Source organism: Nicotiana sylvestris, chromosome 9 (assembly GCF_000393655.2).
Source record: "Nicotiana sylvestris chromosome 9, ASM39365v2, whole genome shotgun sequence".
In the NCBI taxonomy this organism is placed as follows: Eukaryota; Viridiplantae; Streptophyta; class Magnoliopsida; order Solanales; family Solanaceae; genus Nicotiana; species Nicotiana sylvestris.
The window spans coordinates 168962010-168983279 of record NC_091065.1 but is presented as its reverse complement, the minus strand read 5'-3'; positions in this window follow the sequence as shown (position 1 = coordinate 168983279).

Here is a 21270-nt window from a genome sequence, read left to right as displayed (position 1 = left end):
GCGTTAGACTCTTTAGGCGCGACTTAATTAAATTACATTCTTAAATTCGGGTGCGCATTTATGTGACCCAAATTCAAATCTCAACGGAGTCGAAATGTGTTAACAACTACGGGTGCATTGATTGTGACGTGGTTCGAGATGCATTTTCACGACGTTGCAATTCTATAAAAATAAATGATAATAATAAAAGCGGTTTAAACTTAATAAAAGCACATAAGTCACAACATGTATTTAAATCAGATATTTAGCCATTATAACAATTTAAGCGACCGTGCTAGAACCACGGGATTCGAGGGTGCCTAACACCTTCCCTCGGGTCAACAGAATTCCTTACTTAGAATTTCTGGTTTGCAGACTTCATTTGGAAAAGTCGAAAATTTCCTCGATTTGGGATTCAAGATAAACCGGTGACTTGGGACACCAAAAGCCAAATCTTTCCCAAGTGGCGACTCTGAATTAAATAAATAATCCCATTTCGAATATTGTCACTTAAATTGGAAAAACTCCCCTCGCGCATTTCTAACCTTTCGGGGCGGGCGCGCAAAAAGGAGGTGTGACACAAGTGGCACCCGACCGGTACTATCATGCCCCAAACACCGAGGGACGCGACCGGCGCTCGACCGGGTAGCCCCTAGCCAAGCGGACCTGGGTGCCTTTCCTATTCCACGTGATACCCTGCGTTTCCATTACCCATTAACCAAGTGAAATAGCCATTTATAAATTTAAACACATTCTTACGAGATTTACATAACATACATAGTTACTTAGCATGGTTTACAAGTTATACTGCCCAAAATACATAAGTAAATAACCCACATTTCCTGTCTACGGAGCCTCTAAGGATACAAAAGGGTGATACAATACTTGCCGGTAACAAGGATCCGGCTATACCTTACACAAATGCCAGAATAAAACTCCGGAAGAAAAGCGGTATGAGCCGCACAGGGCCCCGAGAGGAAAGGGGCTCACCAATTCAGGTGACGGGAAGTGGAGGAGTGCTACTGTCGGTGGGCTGGAGTACCTGCTATAGAACCACCTACAATCACAAGTAAAATCAAGGAACACACAGATAACGAACAGTAATAGAATCAACAATCAAAAATGCACATGAAAGGAACAACCAAAGCCAAACAAGTTCCACAATCTCTCTCTTTCCCCTTTCAACATTATTTCATCACATCAATGATTTCACAACTTTCACATATTTTCATTTCAATAGTGATTTCGATCAATTTTCCACCCTTATTACCTCGGCCACCCCTATCACCACAACCCATACCTTATTACTTCGTGTTGCGGCGCGCAACCCGATCCCACCGGACAATCATATTTTACACAACAACAACAACAATTCACAAAGAGTGTTCATAAACATCAATACCAATTCTAACATATACAATAACCCGTACACAATTCAAGTCACAACAATAATTGCCCACAACAAGTCACGTATGATATTGCCACAGTTGTTTCAATTGTATCAATTGTGATTTCTTTCCATCGTTTGTTCCACAGCTCTTACCACGTAACACATTCATACCCACACGCACTTGTGTTATTGCCATTTTACTCACACCACTATAATGGAAAACTTAACCAAAAACGTTCAAGGCACATTAATCACAAGAATTTCACAAATAGTCCACATAAGTAACACATACCAATTACTCGTACACCAACAAGGTGACTTTACAAAGGTTAAAGTTAATCATACATACTTGGAGTCGAATTCCCTTTTTAACTTCTACTTTCAATTCACCAACAGCCTAGTACCGTCAATCTACTTCACAAGTTAACACATATAACTTAGAATTGAAGTTCACAAACTCAGCCCGAACTTACTTAGGTTTCCAACCCCTCTTTTGCAAATCTTTAGTTCTACCCAATTCCTCTTACTAGATTCTAGGTTTTAAAGGACATGCATGTGTATCTCAACTTCCATTTTCAAGGATTAACGCATGAGAATCCCCCTTTTTGTTTAAATCTAAAATTAATGAAAAAGGGTTGGGGATTTTACCTGCAAGAACGGAGATGAAGACAATTACTTGAAATTCCCCAGCCCGAGTGACTTTGAAGAATCAAATTGATGAAGGTAGCACTTTATCTCTCAAGAATTCTCTCTTCCCTCTCTCTAGTTTTGTTCAGAAAATATGTTAAAATAAGGGGTTGGGGTGTTTTATTGAAGAAGGGGTCGGGTTTAAAATTTAGAAAATTGGAGCCCCGAGTCAGGTCTGCGATCGCAGAGTGGAAATGCGGTCCACAGAATGGACCGCAAAAGTGCTCCCAACATCTGAACACACTGCCTGGGTATGCGGTAGAAACGTGGTCCGCATACTCATTCTGCGGTCGCATAATGCACCGCAGAACTGCCCCTCAAAAAATCCCAAGGGAAATATGCGACGACTATGCAGTCCGCATATCGGTTATGCAATCTCATATTTAACCTCAAATTCGACCAACACACTGACTCACTTTACGGCGATTATGCGGTCCGCATACCTGATATGCGACCGCATTCTCGACCGCAGAATCGCATTTTCTGGAAAACAGTATTTCTTGACTTTTTATAGCATAGATCAGTACAAAAGATCCGAACTGCGGCGAGCTTACACATTCCTAACACATATTCGGGACTTGGCACCACGAGCTATCAGGTTTTGAGTACTAGTTTTCATGGGGCCTTACATCCTCCCCCACTTAAAATCATTCATCCTTGAATGAGGATTTTGGAAATTGGTTGGTTTTGAAAACATGATATGCAAACTCCCAATTTTTTTTTTGAAATATTTTGCCAGAGTTTCCTTTGTAATTAGACTTATCTACCTGTCAGAGAGCCCGTGAAACATAATTTCCAAGCACCATTACGTTATTCCTATTGTCCCTACAACTGGTATACAAATCATTACCTCAACACCTGCACATAATTTGGTCACTTCAATGAGTCCCATACAGTTCAACCACTTCAATACACTATACACATTTCAATTAATCATTACCGATCTACACTACCTTTAATCATTCACTTATCACATGAGTTTTTACAAAATTTTCATTTACCAAAAAAAGGTTTGCGCATGACTCAAATAATCACAACACATACAATTCTTGCACAACTTGAGGAGCTACAAGAGTAAAGCATTTAGGGGAAATATGGGGTGTCTTTGCACCAAATTGAACACAACATCAGTTTGCTTAGAGATAAGAGTTCGCACGATCACTACTAGACTTGTTCAAACATATGGGGATATTTTTCTTTCATTTCACTTTCCGCTTCCCACGTGTCTTCCTCGACTTGTTGACTTTGCCATAACACTTTAACTGAAGCAACTTCCTTGTTTCTCAATTTGTGGACTTGCTTATCAAGAATAGCGACCAGAATTTCTTCATATGATAACTCTTCGTTGACCTCGATAGCCTCGATTGGCACAATGGTGGATGGGTCTCTAACCACTTTCTTTAACTTAGACACATGGAACACCGGGTGCACTAATGATATTTCAGGGGGCAATTCCAGTCTATAGGCCACCTATCTTATCCTTTGAGTGACCCGATACGGCCCGACATATCTAGGACTCAACTTCCCTTTATTCCCAAATCGCATGACTCCCTTCATAGGAGATACCCTCAAGAACACCCAATCATCTACTTGGAATTCCAATTTTCTTCGACGAATGTCCGCATAAGATTTCTGGCGACTCTGAGCAGCTTTCAGCCTTTCCTGAATGATTTTAACTTTTTGCATAGCCTGGTGCATGAGATCTGGCCCTAACAATTCTGCTTCACCCACTTCGAACCATCCAATCGGAGACCTACATCTCCTCCCGTACAATGCCCCAAATGGGGCCATCTGAATGCTAACATGAAAGCTGCTATTGTAAGCAAATTCTATAAGTAGCAAGTGATCATCCCAATTACCTTTGAAATCCAAGACACAAGCCCGTAACATATCTTCAAGCGTCTGAATAGTCCGCTCCGCTTGACCATCAGTCTGCGGATGGAAAGCCGTGCTGAGATTCACCTAAGTACCCAAACCTTACTGAAATTTCTTCCAAAAATTAGCTGTGAACTGGGCCCCTCGATCTGAGATAATAGAAAGTGGAGTGCCATGAAGCCTTACTATTTCCTTGATATATAATTGAGTATATTGTTCTGCAGTATCCGTGGACTTGACTAGCAAGAAGTGAGCTGATGTGGTGAGTCGATCCACTATTACCCAAATTGAGTCGAACTTGCGCTGAGTGCGAGGTAACCCTACCATGAAATCCATGTTGATCATCTCCCATTTCCACATTGGTATTTCCATAAGCTGAGTTAGCCCACCAGGCCGCTGGTGCTCAGCTTTTACTCGCTGACAATTTGGACATTTAGATATAAAGTCCGCCACACCTCTCTTCATACCGTTCCACCAATAAATTTCCTTGAGATCACGGTACATTTTCGTAGAACCTGGGTGCACAAAATACCTGGAATTATGAGCCTCCGCCATTACCCTCCCCCGAAGATTATCCACATCTGGAACACATAGCCTACCTTGACATCGTAATACACCATCCTTACCACCGAGTGAAAATGTCGAAGTTTTGTTATTCAAAACTGCCTCTTTCATCTGTGCTAATGATGGATCAATGAGCTGCTTTTCCTTGACTTCCACTACCAGTGACGATTCTGCTCAATTACGCACCATAACCTTCCCCTCGTCTGAGGTCAAAATACGAACCCCCATACTGGCCAATTGATAAACCTCCCGAGCCAAAGGACTCTGATCCGCTTCCAAGTGAGCCAAACTACCCATGGACTTCCGACTGAGAGCGTCGGCCACCACATTCGCCTTCCCTGGATGGTATAAAATATCCATATCATAATCCTTGATCAATTCTAACCACCGCCGCTTCCTTAAATTCAACTCCTTCTGCTTGAACAAATATTGGAGACTCTTGTGGTCCGAGAACACATCCACATGGACCCCATAAAGATAATACCGCCATATTTTTGTCACGACCCAAACCGATGGGCCGGAACGGGTACCTGGTACCTTACTCAACTGAGTACCAACGTAACGTATCTTTCTTAATACATCATCATATACACATGCATACGAGCCTAATAGGCCAACATGATCCTTTATAAACTCAAAACGTAGGCCGACAAGGCCGTACAATCATTTATGTACACGACATATGTCTACAAGCCTCTAAGAATACATAAATGTCATAAGGGTTGGGACAGAGTCCCGCCATACCAAACAATACACGTCTAAATCATACTAACCAAACGACCAACTCCGAAGCAAATAGAGCGCACCAATATCTTTCGCGGAGCTGATAGCCTACTTGGAGGGCTCTCGATCTGTCTATCGGGATTTGCAGGCATGAAACACAGCGTCCCCAAGCAAAAGGGATGTCAGTATGAATAATGTACTGAGTATGTAAGGCACATAAATAAATACATGAGAGATATGGAAGAGATATAGAGTACAGGACTCAACCTGTAAGTCTGAATAACTTTATAAATCATAAATTACTTTTAACGCCATGCATATGCGTATGAATGTCATGTCGTACATAGGTACATATTTCATAATATCATCAGCCTCTGAGGGCATCCCATCATATCATATCGGCCACTGTGGGCAAAATCATCATCGTATACCAGCTGATCAGGTGGTGGTGCGTATATAACGTCATAACCTTTCCCATATCCCATATACATATATACATACATATATATATGCGTATATAACGCCGTTTGAATCATACTTACATATATATGCGTATATAACGTCGTTTGAATCATATTTCGACCACTGTGGGCAACATCATCATCATATACCAGCTGATCAGGTGGTGGTACGTATATAACGCCGTAGCCTTTTCCCATTCCATATACATATATTTACATATATACGCGTATATAACGCCATCTGGTCATGGGTCAATGCACATGAATGCAATGCATGAAAAGTACGTCAATAAAATCATTCGGAAGGTCATAAGACCACTTTGCCTCTTGAGCAATATCATAAAGTAACATCTTTTCAACTTTCGTATTTCTCTAAGACCCATGAACAGATAATAAAATATTATGACACATGAGAATTAAAGAACACAGATATTTCCATTACTTCTATGAGTAGAGTCACTTATGGAATTTGTGCATTTGCATGTTTCGCTCATATCGTATGGATCATGCCAAAAGAAAAAAGGGATAGCCTTAACATACCTGAAGTAAAGAAAATTCTGTATGATATTCTTGCTCAAATTCTCGGTACGGAGATAGGTGCGTTCATAAGAGCCATACTTTTGAATGCGGCATATGTCATGTATATGACACAAACATATATATATATATATATATATATATATATCTTCGATATATATATGAAAGATATAATATAGGTGGAAATTTAAGGTCTGTAAGAGTTCAAGTCATAGATAACTTTAACACCTCTTATGTACAAAGAAAGATTTAGTAGATCCAAATCGATGGATATATGTGATCTCAAATTCATATGAAAAAGCTAACTTTGCCAATCTTGCTTTAACTTAGCAATTGCTCATTCACATTTACTGCCCAAAGAAGTCTTTACTTTAGCTTACTAACCTGGAGAAAGCACTACAAACTTGGAGAAAGGCATCTAATTGATTTCACGTTATATGAATAGAATGATCCTTATGTCTTTAAGACATATCAAAATTCTCTTTCTAAAATAATAATTACTTAGGTTATAAGACTTTGTCCAATCTCAATTGTTGACACATTTCTATTTAACTTAAATAGTCATACATGGGGATTTGGGGGTGCTTCCACGTGGGGAGGTTGATCTTATCCAAATATATCCCCAATTAATTAAGTAATGTCCCGTTACCCGGTAATTAATCAATTACCTGCAAAATTGAGAATTATTCCCACTTATTTAAAATATTACTCACTTTTCACATACCTTATACACCTTACTATTATGGTCATGTGGTACCTCGTATGGTACTAGTCCATAAATATCGAGTATTTTAGATTGAGCCGTATTTTATCCCAACATGCCAAACTTGGACGAAAATTCATTTTCCTTGACTTGCTTCCCCTCTCACATTCACAAATTTACTTATTACTTGTTTGAAATAGCATAATCTTTATAATCTCCAAATAATCTTTTCCTTGGACTGATGTCAATTACCTTACGACAAATTCAACGTACAACACTATAGGGTGCAACATCGTCGTAATATAGTACTGCATGACGTGACATCTCGCTTCCGGGCTCTCATTAATTTATTTATGGCGTATTTTCATGTACGAAAATATGGGGTGTAACATCATTCCCCCCTTTGGAATATTCGTCCTCGAATGTTGACTGATGCGTTTATCGTTCTCATATCCTATAGCTCTTGCGAACACTTTAGTAGTCCTTTTGCCATCTAAGAAACTGTTCTGTGAATAAGTCCAAAGGCCAGGGCATTCCCCCTTTAGGCCTCTTTCCCACGCCATGACTTGTGATCAAATTCCTTCCTATCTCATAATTGTTGCTACCTTCCTTTATGCAGCTTCTATGACACTGACCTTGTAAGTGTGCCTATGCGATTCTCCTCTCCTTTTTCCTCTAGCTTTTAGCCAATCCTGAAGTTCTTCTCTTGGTATTTTGTCGAACTTACGAATATTGCTATATCTTATTTTATAAACCTAGTTATCCATTCGTATGACTTTACTGCATCTACATAGGTCATACTATACCATAACTCTTACCTCGACTTCTCGTTACTGAGGTCTGCTACCAAATCTCAGGTTACTCCCGTTGCTTATTCCAGCTTGGGCGACCTATACATATCCATTTATAAACTTTCCTTCAACTTGCTTGCACCATAGATTCCCTTATGTTATTTTGGAACTTCAAGCGAGACATCACATGATCTCCAACTTTTCTCTACTCTCTTAACTAGACCTCTCAGTACTTAGAAACCATAGGCTGGAAGACATGACGCCGACGATGCTGCTATCATTCTTGGTTATTGGATCCCCCGGCTTATAGCCTTTTATCCGAAGTATGGACTATTCACGATCTTCTGTCTTTGAGTATCTCATATGTTGTTCACCTTTACCTCCTTAAAATCTCGCAGCGTATCTTCTATCTCTTTCCTGACCTCCCTTATACCTAGGTGTAATTCACGTCCATAACTTGAAGCTCTATTTTAATACTCACACCTCTGGAACATACACAATCTGGTGGGAGCTTTGTACTGACTTCTTGTGAGGCTGGTACTTCTTCTAACTGGATTCCTTGTAGAGCCATTATAGATTATGGTTGTTGTGTTATTTCTCTTGAACATCTGATATTAAGAGTGATTCTGTCATTTTCTCAAGCACAACTTCTATAATTTTTCTAGGTTCAATAATCAGACTCCTGATTTACTTGGGTGATGTAATTCTTTAGTTTCCTCTTCCTTCTGATCAGCTTTTACGTAGGCTTAAGCTATCTTCCGATCTGTGGCTTATGGTATCAGTTATTACCTTAGCCTTTCATGGGCATTATGGAATATCCATGATACAATCTTTTAACAATTCAATCATTTGTCTATGCTCTGGGATCAGTTCTTTCTTTCTTTTAACTTATACTGGAGTTTTCTATAGCTATATGATTGTCAACAAATATGCTGCCTGGATAATACTCCAGAATCTTGAGTGTATCCATAACGTACTAACTCTAGATCATTGATCGAATAATTCTTATGTTCCATCTTAGCTTTCTTTCAACGTAAGCTATTACTTTTTCTGGTCATTCTGCCTCTTTGTTGCGTCCATACTTAGCTTATCTTAGTTCCCACAATTGCCAGAGTTTTCATACAACTCATATGATCTCGGATATTACTTTTAATTTCATTTTCTTCTCATTAGCTCCGATAGCTGCCACTTTCTTATGGAGTGCATACGATGTTGTTGTGAGGCTGTTGTTACAAGACCGTTTCCTCTTTCGGTCACTGTATTTAGGTTGCAGCCTTCTTCCTTATTTTCTTAGCTAGTATTTCATTGTAATACTTAGGGAGGACCCTCTGACTCTTGGAAAGCTGTGAGCTTATTACGGATCTTTTGATGTCCTTCATTGCTTATAATTATCCGTAGTTACTTACCTCCATGTCCTTATGCTTGTAGGGTTGCTTCTGAACTAATATTTTGACTGACTTCCTAGTGACATTCTCTTTTATATCCATAATACTCATATGGTACCTTTTACTATCCCAATTCCTATCTAAATATTTCTCAAGGATCACGATGACATTACTGTGAGGCTGAATTCTCCATGTTGGGGTTTACTACATTAATCTTGCATGGTCTGTTGATTTGTCTGTAACTTTTTGTCTAGTCATGACTGGGCTCTTCCTGAATCAACTACTAATTACTCATTGGCCCATTCTCATATCATATTCTATGTAATATTTCTTGGGTTATTTCCTTGTCTTAACTTACCTTACGTACTGGCTCCTTATCTAACAATAACATCCCGTGCAGGAACCCTTACCTCCTTTTTTTGACGTCGTGCTTACATAACGTTCTGGAATCATAGCATATCTGTAGGATTTGAATAAGTGCAATCTCATTCCTTTCTCAGTTTTATCATATTCTCCTTTTACCATTCTATAGTTACTAGAATCACTTAATTCTGACTTATTGCCACATCACTCCATATTCCCCCCTTTAGGGAAATACTAAGAGTTGGAGTTATGACAACCTACCTATAGAAGTTTTAACTCTTCATCTTTGGCGTCCTTTCACATCATCAATGACCCTTACTCACCTTGCGGTAATCCTTCTGTACCAAGAATAACAAAATTCCTTACTAGCGAGGATGACACTTAGTATAATTGCATATACAATACCTTAAGCTTAACTTTGCTCACATTGCTTGCTTTAGGGAAGCATCTTCCTAAATGACCTTTCTCTTAATTTTTTAATGAATCTTCTTCTGTTGTCCATTCTATTATCGCCGGAACGCAATATGAAATTCTCATGATGTCGACCAGTATCAAATCAATCAGTCCTTAATTTATGTTTAGTTTACCTTTTTCACCAGTCCATACTGGTTTCTATTACTCTGGGGTCTAACTTTTCCTTCTGGTAGTCGCGTTGGAGTCACGAGATCATTTCTCGAAATGAGGATATGACTTTATGGCCTATATTCTTTTGTTGTCTCAAGGCCTGTCGCCTTTTTTCTTTTCTTTTACTTGACTATAGATTCTATAATACTATCATATCTTACACATAATGCTTTATTAACTCTCTTCTTAATTCTCGCTAACATCTATGTCTATTACTTTATTCTGAAAACTTGAACAAGACATTCTTTTACTTTTAGCTCCCCTTGCTCTATCCACTGGCTCTTCGAGTTGCCTAACATTCTTTCTTTACTGGGGATGGGAGCCACACTAAGGTAACATTTATTCCTTCAAGACTTCCAGTGCTCATATCTAGCTTTACTATTTTAGGGTGCACCATCTAGGTGTCTCACGAGGAGATCTATTAGCGCATTTGCAATATCCTACGAAAATGTCAACTAACACAAACAATCCATTCACCATTTTGGATTACTCTAACTCCAGCCGGATCTTGATGTTCCGTCCTTTTCTTAAACTACACCTGTTAGCCCCCATAGGGCATAATTGAGATGGGTGCGGCCAATTATACATACCTCAGTTACTGTTGAATATAATCAAAAGGCTTATATTCCTCTGCCTGAATTATAAACACTATTAACCTTCATTAATTGGGTGCCTTGTACTCTTCTTTATCTTGCTTCTTTTGCTTGTTGAAACTTGTATTTATCTTCTGAATCACTTATTGTCTTCCACCATTAAGGTGGATAGGTATTCTTGCCTTAAGGATTCCTATTAGGAAGCTTACACCTTTCAGTACACCCATGATCTGCTGAAGACCTCACATTTACTTATTGCAGGCATCATACAAAAATCCAATTCCTCTGACTCAGCTCTTCCACAACTGTCTCTCTTTCCAACCTTCTTTCCGGATGTAGGTATCGCCTTATTACGAATAAAATAGAATTTTGGAATTTGAATTCTTATAAGAGAGCTCTAGCACACGATCTAGAGTAAGAAGAAAGAGTGACATTCCTAAATGCCCTGTAGCCTCCTGCTTATAAGTGTGGTGCATGACACACCCATAAACAAGACTCTACTAGACATGGCTTGTAGACTCCCTAGAACAGAACTGCTCTGATACCACTTTTGTCACGACCCAAACCAATGGGCCGGAATGGGTACCCAGTACCTTACTCAACTGAGTACCAACGTAACGTATCTTTCTTAATACATCATCATATACACATGCATACGGGCCTAATAGGCCAACATGATCCTTTATAAACTCAAAACGTAGGCCGACAAGGCCGTACAATCTTTTATGTACACGACATATGTCTACAAGCCTCTAAGAATACATAAATGTAATAAGGGTCGGGACAGAGTCCCGCCATACCAAACAATACATGTCTAAATCATACTAACCAAACGACCAACTCCGAAGCAAATGGAGCACACCAACATCTTTCGCGGAGCTGATAGCCTACTTGGAGGGCTCTCAATCTGTCTATCGGGACCTGCGGGCATGAAACGCAGCGTCCCCAAGCAAAAGGGACGTCAGTACGAATAATGTACTGAGTATGTAAGGCACATAAATAAATACATGAGAGATATGGAAGACATATAGAGTACATGACTCAACCTGTAAGTCTGAATAACTTTGTAAATCATAAATTACTTTTAACGTCATGCATATGCATATGAATGTCATGTCGTGCATAGGTACATATTTCATAATATCATCAGCCTCTGAGGGCATCCCATCATATCATATCGGCCACTGTGGGCAAAATCATCATCGTATACCAGCTGATCAGGTGGTGGTGCGTATATAACGTCATAACCTTTCCCATATCCCATATACATATATACATACATATATACGCGTATATAACGCTGTTTGAATCATACTTACATATATATATGCATATATAACGCAGTTTGAATCATATTCCGGCCACTGGGGGCAACATCATCATCATATATCAGCTGATCAGGTGGTGGTGCATATATAACGCCGTAGCCTTTTCCCATTCCATATATATATATATTTACATATATACGCGTATATAACTCCATCTGGTCATGGGTCAATGCACATGAATGCAATGCATGAAAAGTACGTCAATAAAATCATTCGGAAGGTCATAAGACCACTTTGCCTCTTGAGCAATATCATAAAGTAACATCTTTTCAACTTTCGTATTTCTCTGAGACCCATGAACAGATGATAAAATATTATGACACATGAGAATTAAAGAACATAGATATTTCTATTGCTTATATGAGTAGAGTCACTTATGGAATTTGTGCATTTGCACATTTCGCTCTTATCGTATAGATCATGCCAAAAGAAAGAAGGGATAGCCTTAACATACCTGAAGTAGAGAAAATTCTGTATGATATTCTTGCTCGAATTCTCGGTACGGAGATAGGTGCATTCATAAGAGCCATACTTTTGAATGACACAAACATATATATATATATATATATATATGTGTGTGTGTGTGTGTATGTATATGTATATCTTCGATATATATATGAAAGATATAATATAGGTGGAAATTTAAGTTCTGTAAGAGTTCAAGTCATAGATAACTTTAACACCTCTTATGTACAAAGAAAGATTTAGTAGATCCAAATCGATGGATATATGTGATCTCAAATTCATATGAAAAAGCTACCTTTGCCAATCTTGCTTTAACTTAGCAATTGCTCATTCACATTTACTGCCCAAAGAAGTCTTTACTTTAGCTTACTAACCTGGAGAAAGCACTACAAACCTGGAGAAAGGCATCTAATTGATTTCACGTTACATGAATAGAATGATCCTTATGTCTTTAAGACATATCAAGATTCTCTTTCTAAAATAATAATGGCTTAGGTTATAAGACTTTGTCCAATTCTCAATTGTTGCCACATTTCTATTTAACTTAAATAGTCATACATGGGGATTTGGAGGTGCTTCCACATGGGGAGGTTGATCTTATCCAAATATATTTCCAATTAATTAAGTAATGTCTCGTTACCCGGTAATTAATCAATTACCTGCAAAATTGAGAATTATTCCCACTTATTTAAAATATTACTCACTTTTCACATACCTTATACCTTACTATTATGGTCATGTGGTACCTCGTATGGTACTAGTCCATAAATACCGAGTATTTTAGCTCGAGTCGTATTTTATCCCAACATGCCAAACTTGGACGAAAATTCATTTTATTTGACTTGCTTCCCCTCTCACCTTCACAAATTTACTTATTACTTGTTTGAAATAGCATAATCTTTATAATTTCCAAATAATCTTTTCCTTGGACTGATGTCAATTACCTTACGACAAATTCAACGTACAACACTACAGGGTGCAACATCGTCGTAATGTAGTACTGCAGGACGTGACATCTCGCTTTCGGGCTCTCATTAATTTATTTATGGCGTATTTTCATGTACGAAAATATGGGGTGTAACAATTTTCAAAGCAAATACAACTGCCGCAAGCTCCAAATCATGCGTCGGATAATTCTTCTCGTGACTCTTGAGTTGCCTTGAAGCATACGCTATAACCTTCCCATGTTGCATCAAAACACACCCCAAACCGACCCTGGAGGCATCGCAATAAACCACAAATCCTTTCGTGCCTTCCGGCAAGGTCAATATTGGCGCCGAGGTCAATCTCGACTTCAATTCCTAAAAACTTTTCTCACAAGCGTCGGACCATTAGAACTTAACAACTTTATGTGTCAACTTAGTCAAAGAGGAGGCGAGGGTAGAGAATCCCTCCACAAACATCCGATAATACCCCGCTAAACCCAAGAAGCTACGGATCTCCGTCGGGGTCGTGGGTCTAGGCCAATATTTTACTACTGCAATCTTCTGGGGATCCACCTGAATCCCTTCACTGGAAACAACATGGCCCAGAAAGGTAACGGACTCCAACCAAAATTCACATTTTGAAAATTTAGCATACAACTGGTGTTGATAAAGGGTCTATAGAGCTGCCCTGAGGTGATCGGCATGATCCTCCAGGCTCCGCAAATAAACAAGGATGTCATCAATGAAAACAATCACAAAGGAGTCTAGAAATGGCTTGAAGACCCGATTCATAAGATCCATGAAAGTTGTCGGGGCGTTGGTTAGCCCAAAAGACATGACCAAGAATTCAAAATGACCATAGCGAGTTCTGAAAGCGGTCTTAGGAATATCCTATTCTCTGATCTTCAATTGGTGATACCCGGAAAGTAGATCAATTTTGGAAAAGAACCTCGCACCTTGCAATTGGTCGAACAAATCATCTATCCTAGGCAAAGGATATTTATTCTTGATGGTGACCTTGTTAAGCTGCTGATAATCAATACACATCTGGAGCGACCCATCCTTTTTCTGACAAAAAGAACCGGGGCACCCCACGGTGACACACTTGGCCGTATGAACCCCTTTTCTAATAAATCCTTCAGCTGTTAGTTTAACTCCCTTAACTCCGCTGGCGCCATTCTGTATGGTGGAATAGATATCGGCCGCGTATCTGGCAATACATCAATCCCGAAATCATTCTCCCTATCTGGAGGGATCCCTAGAAGCTCGTCCAAAAACACTTCAAGAAACTCATTCACGACTGGCACGGACTCTGGGACAGACACTTCTGAAGTGGTGTCCGCCACCCGGACCAAATGGTAGATACACCCCTTCATAATCATCTTCAAAGCCTTAAGGTAGGAAATAAACCTACCATTCGGCACCACACCATTCCCTTCCACTCAATAACCGGCTCATTAGGGAACTCAAGCCTCATGACTCTCGTTCGACAGTCAAGTTTAGCAAAGCACGAATAAAGCCAATCCATTCTCATAATCACATCAAAATCTACCATTTCAAGCTCAATAAGATCGGTCGTGGTAGCACGACCACATACCATGACAACACAATTCCTATAAACTCGCGTGGCTGTAATAGAATCACCAACCGGGGTCGATACAGAGAACAGCTCATGAAGCTGTTCGGGTTCTACCCCAAAACTTGAAGCAATGAATGGGGTGACATAAGACAAAGAGGACCCCGGATCAATAAGTGCATAACAATCAATGGCCTGAACAGACAAGATACCTGTAGCAACATCTGGGGAGGCCTCTGCACTCTGGCGTCCACTCAAGGCGTAAAACTGGCTGGGTACACCTCTACCACGAGCTCCACCCCTAATTACACCGCGCCCTGTTGGGGCTGGAGGACGCACGGATGATGTGGCAGCTGAAGAACCGGATGACTGAGCAAATCCCCTACCCATGCCCTGACTGGGCGCACGGTAGTCCCTTTGGATATGACCTCTCACCCCGCATCTATAACACACCGGAATATCCAAATAACAAGTCTCGAAATGGAACCTCCCACACTTGGGGCATGAAGCCCTCCCCTGCTGCTATGATCTCCCTACTGGACGACCGGAATGATGGGGTCTCCTACTGTCTGAACCTGATCTCAACTGACTGCTCTGTTGATAACTGTGCACAGATGGCGGTGCGCTTGTTGAGGGATGGGCATATGACTGGGATGGCACTGATGGCCCTCTCCCCGGAACTGGTCTCCCTGAGTGACCCGCTGATCGGGCCCTGCTGCTACTCTCCCTTTCTGCCCGTATTTTCAACTTCCTAGCCTCTGTGGCCTGAGCGAACCCCACAATCTTCCCATAATTCATATCTGAGTGTAAGGCCACTGTAGCAGCCTCATTGGGGGCGCAGGGGCATCATAATCTCCCTGTCCGCTGGGGGCGCAGGGGCATCATGAGATCTCTAGGCCTGAGAGGCCACTAACTGGATCAACATATGGATGGCTCCTCTAAGGTCCCCATTAGAAACCCCGGGACCGGAAGCTGGAATTGCATCAAGATCAGGAATATCAGCAGGAGGGATGGTAGCACCCTCTGCCGCAGCTAGAACAGGAATACTTGGATCTGGAATAGATGGGCCAGGCAGATCCAAGACCGGGGAGTCACTCTCACACACGGCATCAGGTACATGATTCACAGCCACACTTGGGGTGGCATTAGCCTCGAGGCCGAGTCTAGCTCTCTTCTTAGGTGCCATTACTGAAAATTTGGAACAGAGCACGAGTTAGATGTAAATACTTCCACTTTTCACTTCACCGCACAATATGGAGTAACAAAGAAGAAGGTAATTTCCTAAATGCCCATGTTGCCTCCAACTTATAGATGTGGTCGACAACACACTGATAAGGAGGACTCTACTAGACACGGCTCTGAGACATCCTAGGACACTTTAAAACCTTAGGCTCTGATACCAAGTCTGTCACTCCCCAAAAACCGAGGGGCGCGACCGACGCTCGACCGGGTAGCCCCCAGCCAAGCGGACCTGGGTGCCTTTCCTATTCCACGTGATACCCTGCGTTTCCATTACCCATTAACCAAGTGAAATAGACATTTATAAATTTAAATACATTCTTATGATATTTACATAACATACATACTTACTTAGCATGGTTTACAAGTTATACTGCCCAAAATACATAAGTACATAACCCACTTTTCCTGTCTACGGAGTCTCTAAGGATACAAAAGGGTGATACAATACTTGCCGGTAACAAGGATTCGACTATACCTTACACAAATGCCAGAATAAAACTTCGGAAGAAAAGCGGCATGAGCCGCACAGGGCCCCGAGAGGAAAGGAGCTCACCAATTCAGCTGACGGGAAGTGGAGGAGTGCTACTATCGGTGGGCTGGAGTACCTGCTATAGAACCACCTACAATCATAACATGAATGTAGCTCCCCGGGAAAAAAGGGACGTCAGTACATTTGAATTGTACTGGTATGTATGAACAAACTTTACCCCAAGTAAAATCAAGGAACACACAGATAACGAACAGTAATAGAATCAACAATCAAATGCACATGAAAGGAACAACCAAAGCCAAACAAGTTCCACAATCTCTCTTTTTCCCCTTTCAACATTATTTCAATACGCCAATGATTTCACAACTTTCACATATTTTCATTTCAATAGTAATTTCGATCAATTTTCCACCCTTATTACCTCGGCCACCCTTATTACCACAACCCACACCTTATTACTTTGTGTTGCGGCGCGCAACCCGATCCCACCGGACAATCATATTTTACACAACAACAACAACAACAATTCACAAAGAGTGTTCATAAACATCAATACCAATTCTAACATATACAATAACCCGTACACAATTCAAGTCACAACAATAATTGCCCACAACAAGTCACGTATGATATTGCCACAGTTGTTTCAATTGTATCAATTGCGATTTCTTTCCATCGTTTGTTCCACAGCTCTTACCACGTAACACATTCATACCCACACGCACTTGTGTTATTGCCATTTTACTCACACCACTATAATGGAAAACTTAACCAAAAACGTTCAAGGCACATTAATCACAAGAATTTCACAAATAGTCCACATAAGTAACACATACCAATTACTCGTACACCAACAAGGTGACTTTACAAAGGTTAAAGTTAATCATACATACTTGGAGTCGAATTCCCTTTTTAACTTCTACTTTCAATTCACCAACAGCCTAGTACCGTCAATCTAGTTCACAAGTTAACACATATAACTTAGAATTGAAGTTCACAAACTCAGCCCGAACTTACTTAGGTTTCCAACCCCTCTTTTGCAAATCTTTAGTTCTACCCAATTCCTCTTACTAGAATTCTAGGTTTTAAAGGACATGCATGTGTATCTCAACTTCCATTTTCAAGGATTAACGCAGGAGAATCCCTTTTTTTGTTTAAATTTCAAAATAATGAAAAATAGTTGGGAATTTACCTGCAAGAACAGAGATGAAGACAATTACTTGAAATTCCCCGGCCTGAGTGACTTTGAAGAATCAAATTGATGAAGGTAGGACTTTATCTCTCAAGAATTCTCTCTTCCCTCTCTCTAGTTTTGTCCAGAAAATATGTTAAAATAAGGGGTTGGGGTGTTTTATTGAAGAAGGGGTTGGGTTTAAAATTTAGAAAATTGGAGCCCTGAGTCAGGTCTGCGATCGCATTTGTGATCGCAGAGTGGAAATGCGGTCCACAGAATGGACCGCAAAAGTGTTCCCAACATCTGAACACACTGCCTAGGTATGCGGTAGAAACGTGGTCCGCATACTCGTTCTGCAGTCGCATAATGCACCGCAGAATTGCCCCTAAAAAAATCCCAAGGGAAATATGTGATGACTATGCGGTCTGCATATCGGTTATGCAATCGCATATCGGATCGCATATTTAACCTCAAATTCGACCAACACACTGACTCACTTTACGGCGATTATGCGGTCCGCATACCTGATATGCGACTGCATTCTCGATCGCAGAATCGCATTTTCTGGAAAACAGTATTTCTTGACTTTTTATAGCATAGATCAGTACAAAAGATCTGAACTGCTCGCCGCGAAGAATTTTACACATTCCTAACACATATTCGGGACTTGACACCACGAGCTATCAGGTTTTGAGTACTAGTTTTCATGGGGCCTTACATGTACCTTCTCCTGCTTCATAAACTAATCTCTGAACAATCATCTGACGTCTTGTAGTAGGCATCGGTATGAACATAAACAAGATTAGGATAATAAATAAATACTTACGACCCCACTCCAGCACACGATCAAGATCAAAATGAAAGGTATCCATCCCAAATATCCCGTAGTCTCCTATTTATAAGTATGGTACATGACATACTCATAAATAAAACTCTACTAGATACGGCTTGTAGACTTCCTAGGAGTGACCTGATATGATACCAAGTTTGTCACACCCCAACATCGGGAGGTGCAACTAGCATATGACGCTTGAAGGACTATGCGAACCAACATCCATACTTAAATCTCTCAGCAGGAATTTGGGCCGATCAGATCTCCCAACATGACACCAGGATTTATAAATGTTCATCATTGGCTATGGAAGAAACCTTAATATTGAATATATACATAAATGTACATCCATTATTAACATACATCTGAACACTAGTATGCAAACCTCTAAGAGTACCATGACACACAACTTGGTCGGGACAGGGCCATACTCAAAATGAGTGGAATAAATACCTCAGTATCTATCGATTTTTGAACAGCTACTCCGAAGAAGTGGAGTGTGATAATCAACAGTTGAAACATACACCCTATTAAGGAGGGACATCACCGGATCTATCAACACCTGTGAGCATGGACGTAGCACCCATAAGAAAGAGGCATCAGTATGGAAGATGTACTAAGTATGTAATACGGATAATGTATGTAAACAAAAGGCATAACATAAGAGATATGAATACACAAGTTTAACCTGAATACCAAAAATAAGCCACCAGAGGCGTGCACTAAAGTAACTATGAATCATGAATATATGCAAGTTGTATAAAGGTTAAGCCATTCATTGGACTGTGCATAAAATATAATATAATATTATTCAGTCGTTCTTTGGGACATGTCATCTCATATCGTATGCGAACTCATAGAGTACTCGATAAATCTCATGCTTTCATCATATCGTATCTGGCCTCAAGAGGTCTCAATTGTACCCGGTCTGTATAGAACTCGGCGTAATTGATCGTACCCGACCTGTAACGACCCGACCGCTTATTTTGAGCTCTAGCACGTCCTTCAGCAGTTTGAGGCCATGAGCAGCTTCACTTCAGGTATTATGACTTGTATGCATGGTCTAAATTGAATTTCGGAAAGTTCGAAGTTGATTTGGAAAGAGAATTCTCATTTCGGAAGCTTTAAGTTGAAAGAATTGACTAAGATTGGATTTTCGAGTAAATGAACTCGAAATTGGGATTCGAAGGTTCCAACAAGTTCGTATGATTATTTCGGACTTGGGCGTATGTCCAAATCGGGTTTTGGAATACCTGGGGACATTTCGGCGCCTATAGTGGAAGTTAGCATTTTTGGAAGAATTTCATAAGTTTGGGTTGAAGTGCATTTCAGTGTTATCGATGTTTGTATGGGATTCCGAGTCTGGGAATAGCTCTATATGTTGATTCTGGTGTTGGGAGCGCGATCAGAAGTGAATTCGGAGGTCCGGGGGTCATTTTGGAGTCATTTGACTAAAAATAGAAATTTGAAAGTTTTTAAGGAGTTTGACCGGAAGCGGACTTTTTGATATCGGGGTTGGAATCTAATTTCGGAAGTTGGAGTAGGTCCATAACGTTGAATGCGACTTGTATGCAAAATTTGAGGTCAATCGGACGTGATCTAATAGGTTTCAACATTGAATGTAGAAGTAAAATTCTAAATTTCATTAAGCTTGAATTGGAGTGCGGTTCATGTTTTAGTATTGTTCAATGTAATTTGAGGCATCGACTAAGTTCGTGTCATGTTATGGGACTTGTTAGTATACTTGGTTGGGATCCCATGGGGCTCGGATGAGTTTTTGGAAGAGTTTGGCGTTTTGAGCATAAGCATGTAATGATCTAAAGGTAGTCTCTTTTTAGTTCTAGAGATCAAAACTCGATTTCTAGACTTCCGGGATTTTGATAATGAATTATAGAAGTGATTTGGAAAGTTTGGTCTAATTTCATCAAGTCGTGATTAAGTTTTTAGCGCAAAACATGAGTTAATTGTTTAGCGAGCGAAATTGGTATCACATTGAGTAAATGAGTTCCGAATTGAGTTTTGATTGAAGAAATAGGTTTGTACTATTATTTGTGACTCATATGAACAAGAATCGTCGAATTCCGAGTTCGTATGATGGAGTTAGAACATGTTTAGTGAAATTAAAAGCTGCTGAAATTTCTGGGCAGCTGCTGTGTTTTTCGCATGTGCATGAACAGTACCGCACCTGCGTGAACAGTAACTACATGTGCGAAAATGCTGAACAGTGTATAAATCGAGCAGTCCGAGATTTTTACTCATTTTTGGAGCTATGGAGCTCGGATTAAAGCGATTTTTGAGGCGATTTTCACCATATGGATTGGGGTAAGTGTTCTATATCCAAAAGTGATTATATTTAATGATTCCGTGGTTATTTTCATCAAGTACTAGTGAATCAAATGGAAGAAAATTGGAGAAAATATGTAAACTTTTCAAAAACGAAAAATTCTAAATTTGGAGGTCGATTCGTTATCAGAATTTGATAAAATTGGTATGGTTGACCTCGTATCGGAATGAGTTATCGAATATTGTGAGTTTTTTGGAATCGGGGCACATGGTCCCAAG